This window comes from Mesocricetus auratus, unplaced genomic scaffold (genome assembly GCF_017639785.1).
Source record: "Mesocricetus auratus isolate SY011 unplaced genomic scaffold, BCM_Maur_2.0 Super-Scaffold_100004, whole genome shotgun sequence".
Lineage (NCBI taxonomy): Eukaryota > Metazoa > Chordata > Mammalia > Rodentia > Cricetidae > Mesocricetus > Mesocricetus auratus.
Genome location: NW_024429189.1, coordinates 102120883 through 102142388, shown reverse-complemented (window position 1 = coordinate 102142388; position 21506 = coordinate 102120883). Strand labels below are relative to the sequence as shown.

At 43.0% G+C, this 21506-nt stretch overlaps 1 protein-coding gene across 12 annotated transcripts in view; it reads right to left on the bottom strand.

The window, feature by feature from the left end:
* The window catches only part of Plcb4 (phospholipase C beta 4), a 375454-nt gene extending 356085 nt beyond the window's left edge, over positions 1 to 19369 (bottom strand). For 10 of the 12 annotated variants that reach the window (XM_040746358.1, XM_040746368.1, XM_040746362.1 and 7 more), the window contains exon 1: positions 18996 to 19146. The gene's annotated coding sequence lies outside the window, so the exon portion shown is untranslated. Of the gene's footprint in view, positions 1 to 18995; positions 19147 to 19255 lie in introns of those variants that run through there. The other 2 variants (XM_040746359.1, XM_040746367.1) reach the window with 1 other exon arrangement.
* Positions 19370 to 21506: the final 2137 nt, after the last annotated feature.

The window sequence follows — 21506 nt, the reverse complement described above, 5'->3', positions numbered from 1 at the left end:
TGACTCAAAGTTATGGGGTGTGCCAAACATATCGTCCAAAGGAGAGAGGATGAAGAAAAACCAAGCTATTTTCTATTTGTTTTGTAATGTGATTCAGTCAACAAACCAGTTACACTGAGGATCCAACCAGTAGATTTGTTTGCATAAAGTTAAGTCACAAAGAAAACTGAGACCTATTGAGAAAAGTAAGCTCAATACATTCCATAACCCTTCACACCACAGCCCGACCATATCAAAGTGACTTTCTGTGGAAAGAAACCAAACATTTCACCCAAACATTCAAGCTTGCCAGAAGAAAACCAATTTATTCAATCAATCAATCTCTACAAAAAGATCCATGCGCCCTTTGGGTAAGAAATGCACCAATGGTTTGAAAAAGACGAGGCAAAATGGACTTGAACAGACAGATCTGGGGAGGACAGAGAGCAGTCCTTCCTGGTAATAAAAATAGAGACCTTATAGAAAGCTCTGCAAGGCTAAGTTTTCACTTATCTTACCCCCTTCACAAGGAGGAGAGTGGTGGCCTGCTTCAAACGAGTCAGTCAGGGCAGGGCCAGCTACCAGTGAACTCTCCCAACTCCCTTCTTAGAGTTTTTTTTGTTTTGTTTTGTTGTTTTTCCGTATTCTGAGAACCTCCATGTTGAGTCTTTTAATCAGGAGCACGATAATCAACTTGATCAAAATCATTGGTTGGGTTGTTAGGCATCAGCAGCCTTGGAGGAGAAGGCTCTGGGGAATGAAGGGCACACAGGAGGAGGCCTTGGTCTGACACCAGCTCAACTCTGCAACAGGCTTCCTTTGCAGTTCAGAACAAATTATTTCAATGACACTGTTTCCTTATCCACAGGATAAGGAGATTGCCACATACCTCACAGGACACACAAGAATATCAATGAGGAAGTATTGCCCAAGGTCGTTTGGCCTGTCAGGGACAACTCTGGGTGGCCAGGACACACACTCCTACCTAGTTTGCTAAGCCTCCTCCAGAAGACTGCCTGGAGTTCCAAGCTTTCATAAGACACTTGGAAAAATGTCAGTTTCCCTCCCAGACATCCATGCTGTACTTTAGAACAATCTCAAAGAACTATTTTCTACACAGGATCTTGAACTATAACATGTATCCTCCTGTATCTACACAAATGAGTTTCAGATGATCACATTTTAGTGAGGCTTTGCCTCACTTCACAAGAGCAAAGTGAACAAGGAAGAGCGGGGAAGAATCCCAATGATGACTTAATTCCCATCACCCGATATGTTCCAAACTGAGTCATGCAATGGACACATTTTCAAACATCCCTCAAACAAGAAAGTTTAACTGTCAAGTTTTTTTTTCAAAATTAAAAATAGCAATTCCACATGACTGAAGAGTCATGTTGTCCCTGGAACTGTAACACCAACCTACAGAATGGAGAAAGATTCTTCAGAAAAAGAACTATTTCCAGTGTGTAAGTCTGTGATGCTTAAGGTAATCCCTAGCTGAAATGTTCAAGTCTTGGTGGCTTTCTGCATGACTTTATTGTGTAGTTGAAGATGTTATAGGACAGGACATTTACAATCCCATTGGGATTTATCTTTTCAGATCATCAGCTGTCCTAAATGTCAAAGTCACAGTCAAGGTCAACCTACTTCGCACTGAGGGAAGGATGTATCAGCAAGGTGGACAATGCCCGTTTATGCTACCTCACATAACCACATGAAATTTAAGACTAAGACAAAACTTGATAATTAATGTTAAAAAATGCATTGCTTAGAAACCAACTATAGAAACAGCAGAATGCATAAAAATCCAAAATAGAATATATAAAAAAATGAACTACGAAGAGATGTAGAAGAGTGGCATGAGGCCTCTCTCCTCATCTTATATATTAATTTTAGGCCATGGATAAAAACCTACTGTGTGCTAGCCACTGTATGATTCTGACTTAAAAACTGGAGCATCACCATAACTAGAGTCTTACACCACACAACTTATACCTTATTCAAATGAATTCAAATGGTAAGAGCTGCTCAAGTGAGTCCTTGGAATTTTATACATATACTGAAAGAGACTATATATGTCCTATCTAACCTCATTCTGTGAAGTTGCTATATTGGGGTCTGGTAGAGTGCTTAAAATAAAGTACATCATCTCTACACAATCAAATTCTCTATTATTTAGCAGTACAATATTTTAAAGCTTCCTCAAATAGTAATGTTTCACAAAGTATCCATGTATTCCTTTGTAATTTAAACATTATAATATAATGCTTTCTATTTATGACACCTTTATTATAGTCAATCTTTTCTTTAAGAATATACTGATTATAAATCACTTAGCATGCCGGGCGGTGGTGGTGCATGCCTTTAATCCCAGCACTCGGGAGGCAGAGGCAGGCGGATCTCTGTGAGTTCGAGGCCGGGCTGGACCGACAGCCTCCAAAACAATACAGAGAAACCCTGTCTTGTAAAACTGAAAAAAAAATCACTTAGCAGGTGTGTTCCCTATTTTATAATCACCATTACACAAATATTTTATATCCATATCAGTAGTTTGTACAGAAGTAATTAGATAAAATATCACACTCATAACAACTCTATTCTGCTGAATGTATTCCCCCAATAAGCCCCAAATCACAGAAACTGGAATAATGTACCAAGTGAAAGTCTTACGATAATTTATTTGGATAATTTATCCAAACAGGAAAATCTGACAAAGGGAAACCTTCAGCCTAGTAGAATTAAAAGAATTTAAGATATGACCTAGACTATCATTAAAGAAAAACTTTTATAAAATTACCCAAGAACTTAAGCTAACAGCAGAGAAACCCACAAGTACATGTCATCTATAAACTTATAAACGAGATAATAATTTGAGTTAGTAATTATGGAAAATTACTCAAGATCATTTAATATGGTATCTTTCAGTTCTGGCATTTCTCAAAGAAGCCTGTGACCTTCGCACAGTAAAAACAGGTAAAAAAAAACAAGGACTTACCTAAGCTCCACCCATCAACCCTTAAGATACTTTCTAAAAGCACTGCCAGGCAAGCCTTCTGAGGCAAGGAGCTCATACTCAGAGATCAAAATTAGTATTGTTGCTGGGCGTTGGTGGCACACGCCTTTAATCCCAGCACTCGGGAGGCAGAGGCAGGCGGACCTCTGTGAGTTCGAGGCCAGCCTGCTCTACAGAGCAGAGCAAGTTCCAGGACAGCCTCCAAAACAATACAGAGAAAAACTGTCTCAAAATAATAATAATAATAAATATTGTGAGATAAAAGACCATGCACCTTTGTATTAACTAGGCTAATTTCATCATTCTGTTCCAAACTGCCAAGCATTTTCCTTCACATACCTTACTCAACAAGCAAATGTAAAGCGACTGCTTTGTGTCAAATACTGTGCAATGTCAACGAGGAAAGAGAAAGTCAACCTCAGCCTAAGGGAGCTCCCAGCATGGGTGTGTGTGTGTGTGTGTGTGTGTGTGTGTGTGTGTGTGTGTGTGTATGCTCATGCATGCCTGGGTGAAACACTGAATACAAGTAAATACTAAACAAACAAACACTAAACTGTACCAAATCAGAGGCACTCAGGAGATAACACCTATAAAATGCATTAAAAATGAACCAGTACTGGGCATTGGTGTCCCACACCTTTAATTCCAGGACTCGGGAGGCAGAAGCAGGAGAATCTTTGTGAGTTTAAGGCCAGTCTGGAGTACAGAGCGAGTGCCAGGACAGCCTCCAAAGCTACACAGAGAAACCCTATCTCGAAAAACAATAAAAAACCCACTGTTACCGTGCTAATATATATATATGTATATATATGTGTGTATATGTATATATGTATATATATTATTGCTATCTCAATAGGACCCTATTATATGATGCTGCTATGAGTGCTGTAATAAAATGCCACAGACTAAGTGGCTTAAACAGCAGAAATTTTATTTTCTCCCAGGTCTGGAAGTTCGAAGATCAAGGTTCAGGCTGTGTGGTGTTTTCTCCTGATGCTTCTCTCCTTGGCTAAAACTGCTACCGTCTTGCCTGTGTCCTCATGTGACCTTTCCTCTGTATACATGAAGGCACAGATACAGCAGTGTGCACTCAGGTCAACCTTATTTTGAAATCTATCTGTACTGTAGATCAATCACAAGGCCTTGAATAAATGTTTTAATCACTCTGTGTTCTTAGTATCAAATGATGATTATGCCTACCCTGCAGGATTGTGGAGAGAATGAGGTAGCATTCCTAAGGCCCAAGGCACATAGCACAGACCTAAAGCACACTGGGTTCTGGGCTGGGTCTCAAAGTAATCTGAGAAATCATGTCATAAAATATGCATTATTACAACACTAAGTTATAACTCTCAAATATTATGACTTTGCAAAGTAATGACTCTAAAATACCACCGAGTTACTCCATTTCTCCAGCATGGTTTCTTACATATCCCAATTCGTACCTGCTGTCGCTTGAATGCTTGTGTGTGTGTGTGTGTGTGTGTGTGTGTGTGTGTGTCTGTGTGTGTGTCTGTGTGTCTGTGTGTGTCTGTGTGTGTGTGTGTGTGTCTATGTGTCTGTGTGTGCATGGATGCCTGTGTCTATCTGTGTATGTCTGTGAGTGTGGGATTATCTGTGTGTGTCCTCCACCCTGAGAGTCTCAGACCTGTGGGAAGTTGGGGGAATATAGACGGCAGTGACTCCTAAGCACTGTGTTCCTGGTATTTTGTCACTTGTGCAGTATAAAGGCTGCTCTCACTTCTCCTGGGAAATGGGTGAGTTTCTCTTTAAATATTATAGACCAAATATTTTGCTGAGATGGGAAGTATACCTTCCAAATAAGTGATGCTGTCACTTCTCCCACAAGGCTGGGAGCACCTTGGTTTGGTCCAAAAAAGATCATCTCCAGAAGATTCAACAGACATCTGCTGTTATCAGTTAGGAACAGACTCCCACTTTTCAATCTTTACGAGAGCCCTGTGAGCTTGCCCTGTTTACAGAATCCAAACTTAGAAAACAGGAGTTAGCCTGTAACTGAACAATTTAAAAGAGCTCAGTTATACTGAGTTTCCATCACGATGGGCATTGACACCCAAGTCACCTGTGTGCTTCCAATTCTTCCTTTTCCCTGGGAGACTGGAGAAATCCCCTGCACACTACTTATGGCAGATGGAGAGGAGTTTTAGCCAGTTACTCTGATTCCTTCAAAGGGAACAGAAAACAGACAGAATGAGGCCAGGTTCTGCAAGGACCTCATAGATCCTGTGCATTCCCAACTGCTGTTGTAAAATATTTTCTAAACATCTGCAATAACTACTCTAAAATCCTCCTGAATATTGTCACCACTGAAACTTGAATAATGATCTATTTACTAATGAACATTCTAGGCAGCATTTTCTCTATACAGAGCTACAAGAGATTTGCTAAATCAAAAAGATGTGAATGGGACAGAGAGGGAGAGAGGGAGGGAGGGAGGGAGGGAGGGAGGGAGGGAGGGAGGGAGGGAGGGAGGGAAGGAGGGAAGTCCTTAAACACTACCACCCCACATGTAGGGAGGGCAGAGTTACAGTTCAAAAGCAATTCAGACTAATTCAAAGCATTGTAAACAACACGGTCCCCAACTCTGGTGCACAAAAGACACTTTCAAAAATAATATTCAGTGGAATATTTCCCTTCAATTAAGTGCATTTCCATTTGGCAGTGATATGTTCACAGGTTGTTTTGAAAATAAAATACAATGCAAAAAGCAAGTACAAAGCATTCTAGACCACCATGAGCCTGACTAAATAAAATAATCTCTTTAAATAAACTACCCTCTCCTGAAGTCCCTGCAGATTTGAAATGGGGAAATAAGGAAATACACTACAGAGAAAAAGCACAATAGAGAAAACTGAGGTCATAATATAGAAGACAACACAAGTGTGTGTCCTCCAGGAGTAGGTGATAAGCTGTCTCCTGGGAAACATCACTGGGTGTGGTTTGCTATTATAACATTCGAGAAATAATGAACACGGAGTTTTTAGATTACTGATCACCTTTCCAAAATGGTTATTCTGCCATCTGTCAGCACCCAGTAAGTCCTCTATAAGAAGTGTAGAGAGAGCTTCATATTATTAACTGTGGTACTCCTTTGGTTTGCTTGTTCACTGCTTTCCTAATTCACTCCATGGGCAGAATTTGCAATGATTTAATACTCACTCATTTAAGAGAAACTTATTTAGTTGCTAGTATGCACTATTTGGGGGGTTTTTATGCACAAGAGTCATGCTGTAACTAAACCATGTGGAGTTAACACAGAGACAGATGTGCAGCACCCACCTGACCTGCACTGGGGTTGAATTCAAAACTGGTTTTGGAGGATAATGATTCACATCCAGAGTCTATGAAGATCTAGACAGATTCTGTCAGGAGGAGGGCGTGCGATTCATAGCCAGCAAATACACAGAATCCACAGCATTTAGGTTCTTGGAGTTTAATAAAGCTTAATACAGGTTATGCAAATAAAGGAGTTAAAATTTCACTGCAGGGTTCAGACCAAAGATGGCTTACATTTAGAAAATAAGAGACACAGAAATTAATTCTAAAAACACTAAGAAGTTGTGGAAGGGTTTTATAAAAGCTACAAGACTCCAGGAAGTGCTGATGTATGCCTTTAATCCCAGGACTCAGAAGGCAGAGACAGGTGGATCCCTGTGAGTTCGAGGCCATCCTGGTCTACAGAGTGAGTTCCATTACAGCCAGAGCAACATAGAAAAACCCTGTCTTGAAAAAACAAAAACAAAAAATAAAATTTTGTTACAAGATTTCTTTTGTGCATATTTCTTTAGCTGATGTGGAGAATGAGTCAGAGACAAAGATGTGAAGTTATGAAGTAACTCTTCACATGTCTCCTTGCAAACGGTAAACCCCTAACAACAACAATAAACCACACCACTTAAGAATACCTGATGCTGACTTCGGAGCCAATAGAATGCATGACTGATGGATGAGGGGCAGAATGTAGATTCTACAGCTAGAATAATCAGGGCTTGAAATGATAGGGATATTACTATGGTTATGGTTTAAGTTTGAAATGTCTGCCACAGGCACATGTATTTGAATCCTCAGTCCCCAGTTGTTGCTGCTATTTTTGGAGGCTACAGCTCCTTTAGGAGGTGGGACCTAGCTAGAGAAAGCTGATCAGGGAGGAACGGGTCTCATGCATTACAATCCAGGTTCTAGTCAAAGGCTCCCTCTACTTCCAGATCAACATTGATGTAAACAAGCAACCTCACACTCGGGCAGCCCTGTACCTGCCTTCCTGGCCAGAAGGGACTGAACCTTTCCAAACAATGAGCTGAAACAAACCTTCCCTCCAAACAATGAGCTGAAACAAACCTTCCCTTCTTTAAACTGTTTTTTGTCATGCATTTTGTCATAACAAGAAGAAAACCACTACAGTCATAAACTTGGGCAGCAACAATAAGGAGAAAAGCGGACAAAGACCTATTAATGAAGGACAGAATCTCTAGATGAGCAACTTGGTACACAAAGATTTAGAAGCGGAGATAAAACACACATTTGGAGTGAATTTGAGTGTTTCTGTTTGGGGCATTCTGACCTACAGACACCCATAGGACTTCAAGGTCAAGATCTCTAGCAGACAAAGGATGCTTTTGAAGCTCAGACAAAAATTTACAGCCACAGGAGTTTTCAATAAACAGTAAGTTGACAGAATAGCAAAAGTAAAAGAACCATTATCCTACAGAAAGAGTTTTAGAGTGAGCCAATGCTCACTCTGCAGAGCAATATAGAAGCCTCCAGAGAACACCAGGCTAAGTGCTGAGTGGTAAAGGCTACTCGTGAAGCTCTGCCCCAAGACATAAGGAGAATTTTGTGTGTGCGGGACAAGTAAGCCCTTTGAAGCAGGAACTTCAAAATGAAATTAATCAATGGAGCAAAATTTGTTTAAAGTGAGGACCTTAGTCACCAACTCTGGGACCACAGGCCAGCTAGTGTCGAAGATCCTTAAACTATAAACCTTGGATGTAAGGAAATAGGAATTCCTTCCAGTCGCCCTATTTTATGATTCTAATCAAGTTTCATTGCTTGTTCACAAAGAACAAATGCACAAACCCAACAGAGAAGGCTTCACCTTCTGAAACAACAGGGTGAGAAATGCAAGGAAGCAGATGCAGTTGATGTCTGGTGTCTTATTGCTCTGCTGAACAAATGAGAAAATGGAGCTTGCTCATGTCTACCTCGTGATGCTAATGATTTCGTTAAAATGGCTTCTTTGAGGGAAGATCACCCACGGCTAATAACTTGATTCCCTCCTAGTCTCTTCCCCAGGTACCTGACATTTTAGACAAAATGTTTTAATAAAATATTAAAAGCAAAGAAATGACATCCCAGATACCCAATTTGATGGTGACATACATCATGAATCCATATTACTTCTAACCCTAGCCTATCAGATAAACAGATGAAGTTTACCATTCTATGGTTTTACTTACGAAAAACAGTCTATTCCAATGACACTTAAAAACTGTAAACAAATGCTATTCCGAGAATGACCACAAGTCTGACTGAAAGCAGCCACGCTATAGAACAATCTCAACTTTCAATTTAATGGTTGCAGCTAAAGTTTTACTTTCTTTTTCATAACACGGACTCCCGGTTTTCAGTCCTGACCTGACATCTAGCCCATGTGCCCCCTACTCTACCATGGGGAGTAGCTGAGCTCTACCTTCACCTCTCCAGACCATGTATCAACACTTCCCCCTGCCCACCATCGCCCTGTGACTTTATCTGGGCTCATCTATCTCAATGACAGAGGTAGATATAGTCACATTCCTGCTTTCGCTGCTGTAATATTGCAGAGCCTCTATCTCTACTACAAAGGCCACAGTGCCTGATGAACAGTCCTTCTTGCTCCTTCCCTCCAAACTAACAAATCCCCAGTCTTCCTTGCTAGGCCTAATATTGTCCTTTAGCACTTACCCTCATTGTGTTCCTATACCTGCCCACATTCTCTACAAGGGCCCTTTTTAGAGCCCTCCCCAAAGGACTTGGTTTAGTCAGGTCCTAAGGCACAGGTTTGAAGAGTGAGTTTTCACAGACATTGTCAAAAGAAATTGTCTGTAAACTGTGAAATACTATAAGGTTTCCATGAGCAAACCTAGCACAGACGTAAGGTTTCAATGCCAAGGAAACCCTACTGAATCTTGCCACATTTCTACAATTCACAGAGTGCTGTAAAAATAAACATGCAGAAGGCATACAATCAGGATCTGAATGTCACTGCCAAACTAACTAGAAGCTTGTTTTAAAATGGGTATCTGGAAGAACAGATGAAGCATTCAGACCCATCTCTAGAAAACAGACAAGATCCCATCTTCCTGCCACACACTCCCATCAGGATATCTTGACCCCCAACACTGAGAGGTTTTAAGGTAATTCCAGCTCCTGTGGGCATGCCCGCAAATTCTGAAAAGCAACTACTAAGTGGATTTATATTGTTGTTAATAATTACAATTATCAAAACTGTCACCTCTGAAAAGAGTTCAATATCAGTGACCTAGATTTACTGGTTTTTCCCAGTAAGTCTTGAAATGAATACACAATGTAGTCTCTAAGGTCCATAGTCCTCTGTGTACAATTCATTTCTCAAACAAATGAAAATTAACTTCAGGTACCCACTAAAGAAAGTCAGCAAGAATACATTGCCATTGATCCCTCCAAATCTCTTAGGAAATATACTAGGGACTCCTGTTTTTCTTGTTTTTGTTCTAGGCATGTTTACATTTTTGTTGGTTTGGGTTTGGAGACTTGATGTATTGAAACTGAGTCATGCTTATGTAACCCACACTGGCTTCAAACTCCAGATCTTCCTGCCTCAGTCTCCTGGGTGTTAAGCTGGCAGGTAAGTACTAACAACCCTAGCTGACAGGGGAGTCTTTGATAACTCTATTCAGCTGTTGTTCAGGGACCACAGAAGTCTGTACTTCCAGGATTCCACAGATACTCAAATGCCTTAGATAAAACAGTGTGTAATTTGTTTACATATCCTCCTTTAGACATTAAGCCATCTCATTATTTATGATACCTCATATAGTATAAATAGTTACAACAGTATTGTTCATGGAATGATCATCAAAAAAAAAATATCTAGGACTGTGAATGGAGCTCAGTCACAGAGGGCCTACCTGGAATAAGTATGTACATGTTCAGGACAGATACTTTTTCCCCCTAAAAATTTTGACCTGCTCCCAGGCATCAGCCTGGGAATCCAGCATGGGACTGATCAAGACCCCCTGAATGTGGGTGTCAGTGAGGAGGCCTAGGTAATCTATTGAGCCTTGGGCAGTAGATCAGTACTCATCCGGAGTACACATATGGACTTTGGACTCCCATCCAACAATGTGAGATGCACTCTCACCCTGAACTCTTGGGGAAGGGTCTATCTAGGCCCTGCCCTATATGAAATGACAGACTATGGACACCCCCATGGAGGGCCTCACCCTCCCTGGGGAAATGAGGGGATAATGGGGGGATTGGGGGGAGGGCACGGGAGGAGGGGAGGGAAAAGGAGAGGGACCTGGAACTGACTTGTGAAGCAACCTTGTTTCTTATCTAAATTTAAACTGAAAAATAAAAAAATAAAAAAATAATAATAAAAATTTTGACCTGCAATTATTTGAACACAGGGACTCAGAACCCATAACATGGAAAGCAGACTATTATCAAATCTAAGTTTACCAAAAAGCCCAGAGAGGCATTTAGCTCCCAAATTAGCTTAACTGTCAAAGGTCAGTATCAATGTGTATTATGCATCAGCCTTGTGGGTCCTGACTTGTCTGAGCACACATTCGTGACACTATGGCTTGTCCCTGCTAGAAAGTCTCAAAGTTAACTAAGATGATCAGAAAACAGATTTTTAACTCCAATTCTACAAAGTATCTCTTTATTAAAGTGCTTTCACACTGGCCCCTTAACTAGAGAATACTGTTTTATTAAGTAATGTAGTTTAAGTCCATGATCTATTTCTAAAGTCATTGACAGGTATACAGCATAAACTGAACTCTAATTGAATTAATAATGCTCTGTAGCAATGTGACAGGCTATGTTTCGGTTAGAAGATCTATTCATATGCATAACCTGAGGTTCTGGGAGAAAGAAATTCCATACAGGAACTTTTTAAAAGTCAATTTGACAGCGTTTTCTCCGAATTTTAAAAGTGCATATGCCTTTTTGACCAAATAATTCTATTTCTTGGAATATAGTAATAAGGAATTTTTCACACATTCATAAAGACCAATGAGGAGAATTCTTTCACCATAGAGTTGTGAGAAAATGGCGTTTAAGCACTGCAAGATTATGTAATATCAGATTGCATGTTACAAAGATGAGCTAACAGTATGCAGACAACAAAATTAGCATGATGTACAGTTATGAAGACAAAACAAGTCACAGAAAGATTGCTGTGGTATGATCCAGTTTATATAATAAGAAAAAACATCGGCATGTACAGTATGATCCAACTTATATAACAAGAAAACCACAGATATGTATTTAAGTATGTAAATGAATGGACTAAAGGAGGGTAGAGACACTTGAGGCTGTTGCCAATGGTTATATCTGGGGAAGGTGTAGGTGGGAAAGAGTACTTTACATATTGCTTCTGTATTTCTGCATTGTCATTTCAACTGGATGAATAATATTCAACTGAATAATAGTTCATCACTTGCATCATTTTAGAATCCAGTAAAAACAAAAACTTCAATTCCAGAGATGGCTTTGGTGATCTATTCACTAACAGAACATCAGTAGATAAAAGGAGAATCCCATCTCGAGGGACTACACTTTCATTTGATCTCCCATTGAAGAGAGGGAAGGAAAAAATAGGGCAGGCACACCTTGAAATGCTCACCTGCAGATACAGATCTAAATTCCCTATGCTCTGGATAAACAGAGCAACTGTAGACACAGGAAGGGCATCCCATGATTGACAGAATTCAAATCAGTGATAGAGGCAAGAGAACCTCTATGACCTATAGTAAGGGAAGTTACTCATTTCTCTATGCTAAATTGATCATATTTCATAGCTCTGTCAAGAAATGAGTTAGAAAACAATGCCCCGCCTCTCTCAACTCCGTATCCTTGCCAATACCTTAGAAAATGGGATGAGAAAGAAAGTCAGAAATTCAGATTCTGAACTCTGTGCTCACTCAAAATAAAGGACTACACATCAAATTTAAACCCTCCATCTTTAAAAGGATAAAAAGTTTTAAAAAGTAACTAAAATGAATGGTATCTTCTAGGACATGGTGCACCTGGGACTCTACACTTGACAAAAGGATCAACACAGGAGCACAGGAGCTTCCCGTCTGAATTTCTGCCACAAATGTGTCCAGTTTGGCACCAAAATGGGTAGTGTGTATGCAACTGGGGGTCAGAGGTCAAAGGTCATTTCTCCTTTGCAACAACGTTCAGTTTTGTTTTTTGAGACAGGGTCTCTCCATGGTCTGGGGATCACTGATGGGACTGGGCTGGCTGTCCAGCAAGCTCCTGGTCCTTCCTGTCTCCACCTCCCCAGCATCTGGGATTCTCTGTGGTACCAAGCATTTTACTAACTGAGCAATCTCCTCAGCCCAATTTGCAAGCACTTTTTAGTTTATTTACTTTGGTTTATTACTATTTATTTTATGTGTATAAGTACTCTGCATGCACGTCTGTACACTGTGTACATGGCTGGTCCCCACAAAGGCCAGAGTGGGCATCAGATCCCCTGAATTAGATAGTTGTAAGTTACCATGTGGGTGCTGGGAACCAAACCTGGGAGTTCTGGAAGAGCAGCCACTGTTTTTAACCATCTCTCCAAACCCATGCGAGCACTTTCAAGTGAGAACTCATATTCCCAATACTCTGTATCCTGTGTCCCCTTTTTAAAACATGCATGCAGAGGCAGTCCCTTCTGACAGCTGCTCCTAGAAAGGAACACACACGGGGCACACCTGAGGTCCCCACACCTGCTCAGCAGCATCTGTGTATGCTGCTTACCTACCACTGAAACCAGAGGCTACCACAGCCTCGCTGAAACCATACAACTGCCCGGTGAAAACCATACAACTGCCAGGTGAAAACCATACAACTGCCAGGTGAAAACTGGCCCTTGAGTGCTGATCTTACATTTTTAGCAACAGTCCCCTACCCCTCATTCCTCTTCCGGAACCCCCACCCCATCAGCATCTATCAACCTCCCTCTCCCCGACTTCCAGTCTAAGCAACTGTAGAAACAAAAGCCCCTAGAACCCATGAGGAGAAGGGGCTTTATCCTCAACTTGCTATTCTTATTCCATCTTTTTTCACAGCAGTTGCCAGAAGCATATCTGTTGCATCTCAGCCCAGTCACTTAAAACAACTGCCACACCATATTTTATGGTTAAAAAAAAAAAAACAAACTTTTGCATACACTATACCAACTACAGGTAACACAGAACCATGGTTTAAAAGTTGGAGGGAGTTCTGGGCTAACATGCGGCTTGCCTATAATCCCAGCCTTTGAGAGCCAAAAGCAGAAGGATTTGTAGTTCAGAGCAGCATGTGCTACATAGCTAGACCCAAAAACAAAACAAAAATGGTTTACGTGTCAATCTACCTGGATCTTAATCTCAACTCTAAGCCCTATCACATGATTAACCTCCCAAATGTAAGTTCTCCCGAAATGTAAACCTGAGACTGTTACCACTCCATAGTCCCCAAAATGTGTCTGGGGGCAGTAATGAGGTGGCACATTTCACATTCTCAACAAATACCTGTTTTGGGGTTTTTGCTCTGTTTTGTTTTTTTCACCTTTACTGCTGTTAATACTACTCTGAGCAGAGAAGCTGAATGTTCCCACTAATGCCCATGGGAAAAGAGGAGCCACGATGTGCCCCTAAACTCAGAGGTCCCCAAATTCCTCCCATGGCTGTTTCTGTCCTTGCAAGGCTAAATGGCTTAATATGGTCTATTTTAAAGTCTTGCTGAGGGACAGAAGCCCTAGGGATAGCATCTGGCTCCTGCATTACAGTTCAAAACCCTACAGAATCTTAAGGCTATTAGAGGTGAGTGATGTTGGATTTCTCTGTCCAGATGCAGGGTGAGGTGAATCCAGAGGAAGCTCTGGCACCAGGAGGTGCCCTGTGGGGTCACTGGAACTTTCTCTGACTGCAGGATGGAAGTGCAAGCATGCCTTACAAAGTTTGAAAATAGCTTCCTCTGGGTGGGATTTAAAGAATAAGTCAATTGTCATCTGCCCCTGATGGAGGAAAGTGAGAACTGGTGACAGCGATCTTAGTAGCATTAGTGGGAGAAGGGGCAGAGTGGTTGTCACAGCAACAGGAATGCTGTCCCCAGCACCAATCATCATGCTGTACCAACCTTAGCTTGGGGTGGGATGGGGGCATTTTTTAACACCAGAGGAGTCAACCAAGGCTGTGTGGATACTCAAGGCCACATGGTTAACACAGAACATTATCAGGATTGAAGCTAGGCATGACTAATTCCAGCACTGTAAGATCTCAAATGGGCCACTTCATGATGAAGGCAATCCCAGAGCACAATTCGGCACCTACCCAGCCATCAGCTCTGAGTGGGATCATGTCTCAGGCCAATGTTCTTTACATTGTGGGGGTTATGCACCATTTGTGCAGCCTGGTGAATCCTCTAGACTCTTCTAAGCATATTTCAAATGTATAAAATTAAATACTACTAAGTACCACAGGCACTAATCATACTTATCACAATAAGTTTTAAAATGAACTCACATGGGGCTGGAGAGATGGCTCCACAGCTAAGAGAGCCTGCTGTTCTTCCAGGGGAACAAGGTTACGTTCCTGGCACCCACATGGCCAGCTAACAACAATCTGTAACTCCAGCTCCAGAAGATACCATGACCTCTCCTGGCCTCCTAGGACACTGCACACACAGGTACCAAGACATACATGCAGACAAAACACCCATGGACATAAAAAATAAACGAGTCTAAACATAACAAACAAATAAAACAAAATGAATTCACACAAAATGTACTTCTTCAACTCACTGAATGCCAAAGGTTGACAATGAATGGCTCCAGTGGGGGCTGTAAGTGTCACTTGGAAATAAGTAAAAATTAAAAACTTGCCAGCTGTATTTGAGTTTCTCTGTTTTTCCTGCCTCGAAGGAAATGGCTACTTTAGCTCATCCACGCTAAGAAGCTAAATAACATCCTTTAATTGTTTAGGAGGAAAGAATGCTTTGCAAGAGTGGTGTACACTGGAGTAAGATTTGCATGTCCCTCTCAGTAGCTAGAGGTGGAGGTCCCCAGAGGCTCAAGTAAGAGCCATGAGGGAGACTCCCAGTCCATGAGAGGGGACACAGTTTGTGGTCGCATGGTGTGGAAGAGTCTCACTGCAGGTTTTGTAAGGAGTAGCTGTGAGGGGGATCTTCAGAAGACCGCTCTTCTCACCTATGTCCTACCCGCCTATTTCATTTCCATAAAGGAAAGAAAAGGCACTGTTCAAACTGGGAAAGTTTTTAAAGAGCTGACCACTCATTCTCCCAAACAAAATGATCTGGCTAAGAATGGAAATGGAGGGCATCTGTACCACCCTCCAGGAACTCTGGTTATACCTTCCACAGGACAACAGCATCCAAAGGGAGGAAAAACCCAGCCAGGCTCTCAGAAAGTGAAGTTCCAGTTCGTGTAAAATGGGTTTTGTAAATAAAGGTCGCTCAGGGTTGACTTTTTGAAAGCAGACTTAAATACAAGGACAATGCAAGACTGTCTCTCATCCGATCCCTGCTGTATTAGCACTCAAGTCTCCCTACACTGTAGGCCAAGTAAACCCAGTCTTATATTTGGTGGAGGTAAAGAGCTGGAGGCATAAACACTCCAAGGCAGAACTAGAAACAGTATTACAGCTTGAGGAAGCAGCTGTGCTTTCAGGGGAGGCTTTATCAAAGGGAAAAACTATTAAACAGAAGAACAAATACAAAGGAATAGAAGCAAGGTTATTCTACGCCCTGAGTATGACAGGGGCATGGAAGCAGGCATGGACAGCACTGAGAGTTAAGCAGTATCCTTGCAGACAAGGCTAACATTCAAACATGAGCCACAAAACCAGGTGCCTGTCAGCGCTGGAAGATGTCCTTATTTCTCAGGAGGTGGGCAGGTCTCTTCCAGAGACACATTCACTTAGGAAGCAAAAAGTAACTATTTACAAACTTCAGTGTGGATATCAACTACCAATAGCGGCCAATAAACAACCTCATGGGTCCTTGACCTCATTTTAAGTATCCAATGCAGAGCTTCTTACTTTTACAGAACTCACCGTGATAGTGTTTTCAAGGCCTGGGTCAACCCTGCTAATAAACATGCTGTTTTGTTCTGATTCTGGATGTGGTCACGAATGACATTAATGAAGCCCTAATCTGCCTTATAATTTTGATTGTTCAAGTAATATTTATATTTTCCCCAAAATTTTTGAGTTCACTATTAGGACATTGTTGAAAGTGTGACAATTACCAAAATTATTCCTTTACATAGCACTACTACCTAAATGCTCTGGCCCAAAAATATGTAATTTATTTGCAACTTAAGATTTTAAAATTACAAAAAAAAAGTTCAGTGTAGCAGCTAACTATTAACTTTATGAAAATCCACCAAAAATTATTCATTAATTCTGACATTTGGATTTGCCATTTGCATCTGAAAAACCAGGGATGACAACCAGACACTGTCCCGGAAGCATATACCCCAGCCTGTAACAACATAGCATGCCACTATAATGGTTTCACAAACAACATCACAGCCATATATAAACCCAATTTCACATGAAGGGTAGTAGGTTAGCATGAATGTAAGGCAGGAATTTAAGTCATTCAATTACCAATAAATCAAATCTCGAAAGGGGTTAGTAGTAGCCTAAGAAAATACCATGTTCACTAGGATTGCCAAATATGTTCCATGTTGCCCAACTCAGCAGTATACATTGATCTAAAGGCAGCTGGATACATTCTTGGAGAGAAAACAAACACATTAGCACCAATGCTAAAGGGTCTCTTTGGGGATAGAATGAAATATTCCAGGGTGATACAAATCTTTAAAATCCACCTCTTCAAAAGCTGTTTTGAAACCTTTAAGGGTTTTTTAATTCCTGTATTTCCCTATCTGATACGACAACAAGCACACAGCCTGAATTCCGGGGCATGCAAGTTTAACGTCATCCACATCTTAAAGCACACAGACAGAAAGATTGCAAAAGAATATTTCAGTAGGAAGCCCTTCTGTGTGGGTGTGCATTTGTAAAATAAAAGTAGAATTATTCCAACAGATGTAAATGTGTTCTCTGTGATCAAATGGAGTCTTTGAAATTCTGTTTTGACAGCTACTTGTAAAACAGCATTTCCACAGCAATTAATTCAGAGCTTGGTAGTGATATCATCAAAGCTAAATCAACACTAAGTTCTGAAGTCTGAGTAGCAAAAGTTGGAGGGACGCACAATCATCGACCTAACACACAGCGCCTTGCAGGGCACTGTCCCATGCTCAGACATACTAGCTCTGCCCGCAAAGTTTCATGGCCACAAACATGCTCGGAAAATGCTATTCCATTTTAAAATGCAATTTTTTTCTTACAGTTGTTCCCCCAAGACACCAGTCGTTTTATTAAATGTCTACAGTTTTAAACGATGATATAATATATCAATACACCAGTTGAAAAATATGCAAGACTGCTCTGTGAAGAAGAAAAAAAAAGCTAGATTACGTAACACAGACAGCCAGGGATTACACACATGGTCCTGGTGCGCTGAATTTCTGATCCACGATATAATTCTGTAACTTAGGTTATCAAAGTTTGAAGGGCTCAAGACAATAGAGTCTCAGGTCAAACGTATCTCTTAAAAACCACCAGTCCTGAAAACACTAAAAAAAAAGTTAAAATTTTACACACACACACACACACATACACACACACACACACACCATCATTATCTCACTCTTTGGGCTTATGGGAATATGTCCAGGTAATGTCAAAAGTCACTGTTTGCTCTTCCTGGTCATCTTTACTTTATGATCTAATTTCTCTTTAAAGGAGAAATTCAATTCTTTTTGAAAGCATTATACACCTGCCTGTGTTTGGACATTATTGTTAACCAAACCATTTAACACATATCTCTACAAATGGAAAACTTAAATTTATGGACCACCATGTATCCCACTTATGCTTTAAAAAAAATGGCGACCGCCCACGAATGTTTTGTCCCAAATTAAATCTCAAGCACCTTGCTTTAGAAAAATAGGAAGAATCACTATAGGAAGTTTTTTTTTCCTAAGTCATATCTCAAATGCATGCATAATTGTGGAAATATAATGGACACTTGCCTTTCTAGAAAAAAATGCTGGTTTTATGACTCTAGAGTTGTTCATTTGGAGAATTCTCTGTTTTCACACTTCGATTCAGTAGTTTACGAAGTCTAAACTCGGAAATATTGTACAATATAGACAGGGTCTAATTGACTAAGAAAAACAACTTTAAACTTCTGAAAATAAAGCAGCCTTCATTTAAATGCTGTTAGGAGGCCCAACTAGTGCCCTGAAGGAGCGCTTAGCCTGTCAGTGTCAAGTGGAAACGCTCTATCATTCGTGAGCTGTCCCCAGAAGACGCTGAAGATGCACACGCACACACATTTACATGCGTTGCACGGTGCCAACTATTTCCAACCAAAATAATCATATACACGTCGAGCCGAGCTATTTCTAGCGCAGAAGCGGGTGAACGTCCGGGTAGGCAGAGGAAACCCAGTAGCAGATGATTACCGGGGAGGCGGGTGGCGACGGGGTCCCCTGCCTCCCGCGCAGGGCGCCTCGCACCCCGCACCTGCACCGGGTCCCCGGCAGGGCATCCGGGGGCGCGCGCGCGCGTCCCGGACGCACCCCCGGGAAGCCGAGTAGCCCGGCGGGTCGGGAGCGGCGGGAGCATCCCCGGGCGGGACCCGAAGCGCCTTCTCCTACCTGTCACTTCGATGCGAGTCGCTGCCGGGGATGCGGCCGCCGCCGCCTCCGGGAGCCCCGCTGTGTGTGTGCGCGCGCGTGTGTGAGTGTGTGTGAGCGCGCGTGTGAGAGCTTGTTTGCGGCGCGGCTCCTTAGCCGCTCGCGCGCCGCCACCCCCTCCCCGCCGCCGCCGCGGCCGCCGAGCCCCTCCGGCGCCGCCCCGCCCTCCGCCGCCTCCGCCCCCCACCGGCCTGCGCCTCCCCGCCACGCTCACCGCTCACCTCGGCCGCCCGCTGCCCGGGGCGCCACCCGCCGCTCCCTCCGAGCCGGGCCCCGTGCGGCCCCGGGCCCGCCGCCCCTGCTCCTGGCCGCGACGCTGCCTCCAGAGCCCAAGCCGTCGCCTCGCAGCCCCAACCTGCCCAGGCTACGGAGCATGCCCAGTGCGGCGCCCGGCGGGGCTGGGGGTGGACCGGGGCCGCGCGGGCCGGCCTTGGGGTGGGGTGGGGGGGTTGTCCCGGGGTCGCCACGGCTTTCCCGGTGCAGGATCCGGACGCGCTCCCGCGGGGGCTGAGTTGAGCCCGCAGCGGGACACCACGCGCTGGTGGCCACGGACCCAACGGGTGCCCTGCCCGGGAGGAGGGGGCGCGGGCCAGCCAGAACCGGGAGCGGGAACTGCGCTTTCGTCTATGTTGCATTAAACAAACACGGAGAGCATGTACACTGCAGCAGGCACTGCGAGACAGGCATTTTATTCTTTGAGCCAGAAAAACAATCTGCCGGAGCAAGTACTACATACTGCATGCTTACACTGAGCCAGAGAGAAAGTGATTTCCAAAGTCTTCCCCCAAGTGATCCTGAGACAAGCACTCCACTCCACCCCCAGGCTTCGGTTCCAGGGATGCTGGGGGCCACTCCTGCCAGCTCTCCCTGACCCTGCAACCGACACCGGATGTCAAAGTCCTGCTCCAGGCGGCCTGGCAGTGTGCAACCAGCAACACCCTTTGTGAAGACCCTACTCCGAAGTGGCTCCGGAACTCCCCGAGGGCTTCCTCCTACCGAGGCCACTCTGCTTCCTCCCCCTCCTGCCTGGCGGTGGCCACCAAAACCCGGAGACGTGGCACCTGCGCACTGGGGACTGGGGCCCATGCTCGCGGCTGAACTGGGCATGCTCAGCTGCCTGAGCTGGTCTGGCAGGTCAAGAGGAAAGGGCTTGGCATGAAGGGTAGTTTAAGAAATAAGGAGGAAGGAACATGGTTTTAGGGCAAGGGGCAGACCAGGCACTGTAGGCACAGCCGTTAAAAATGCAAAACACTCGTTCCTACGATTCATTCTGGCAATTTCCCACAGGGAATAACCATCAAAAGTTGACCAAGTAGTGCGATGGCACATGCCTGTTCTCCCAATTGATATGGGTTTGACAGCTGCCTAAACTATACGGTGGGTGGTGGGTTCAAGGCCAACCTGAACCTTGTCTCAAAACAAAAAAAAAAAAAAGAAAAAACAATTTGCTGCCTTAAGGGAGATGGGCTGAGAGCCACTGACCACTGCCTAGCTAAACACAAAGCTTCAGTTTTAAGTGAGCCTTGAAAAAAATTTCTCAGCACTGGGCCAGCCTGCTTGTGACAGAACTCAGAGAAACATTCGCGAACCTACATCAGCTTTTCCTACAAGGTCAAAAAGATACAAAAGACCCCAGAAAAAGCTGATACCTCTCTGGTCAGGGACATTCAAGAGGCATTGGCTTGGGCCCCTGCCAGTGTGGTAAGGCAGTGCTTCTTGGGATACAGTGGACTCTGCACACAAATTGCCTGGCAGTTTGTTAAAGTGGTGATTTTCTTTAGGCAAGACAGGAGAAAAATCTGATGTTCTCCATTTCTAACAACTTATTCTGATATTGGTGGTCTTGGGCTGAGACTGGGAGGTGAGGGGTTAGGGCAGTATTTTAGGCTTGTTCTCCCTGTGTGAGAGAAAACTATGGCTCAGAAAAGGTAAGCAATTTGCCCCAGGTTGTATGGCCAATAAATAGTGTGGCTCAAGTCAAACCCAGTTCCTCAAGGCTTCCTTTATGTGTCCTATATTCTTCCGGTACCATCCGCAGAAAGGTGAGCTAGAAACTATCATTAATGTGATTGACAGTTCTTAACAGCAGAACTTAGTACTTGAATACAGTCAGTCTTTGATGTCTAACGAAACCACCAGCCCATAGTAGCTTAAAACAATTAGAACTCACCTTTCTCTGGATGAGATCCAGGGACTGGAATCAGCTCAATAGATCTGCCCTGCATCCACACCTGTGAGACGACAGGATGCTTCTGCATGGGTTCCATACAGCAAGCCACAACCTCCAACAGCAAGGAAAGCTAGTCCCAATTCAAGACAGTTTATTGATCAAAGAAACCCACACATTCATATCTAAATACAAAGGATGGGAAATATGCTGCATTTTGACAGGAGCTTATGGAAACGGGATGGCCATCTTAAAGAGGTCCACCGCATATACCAACTTCTATAAAACATGCCTCTACCCTAGAG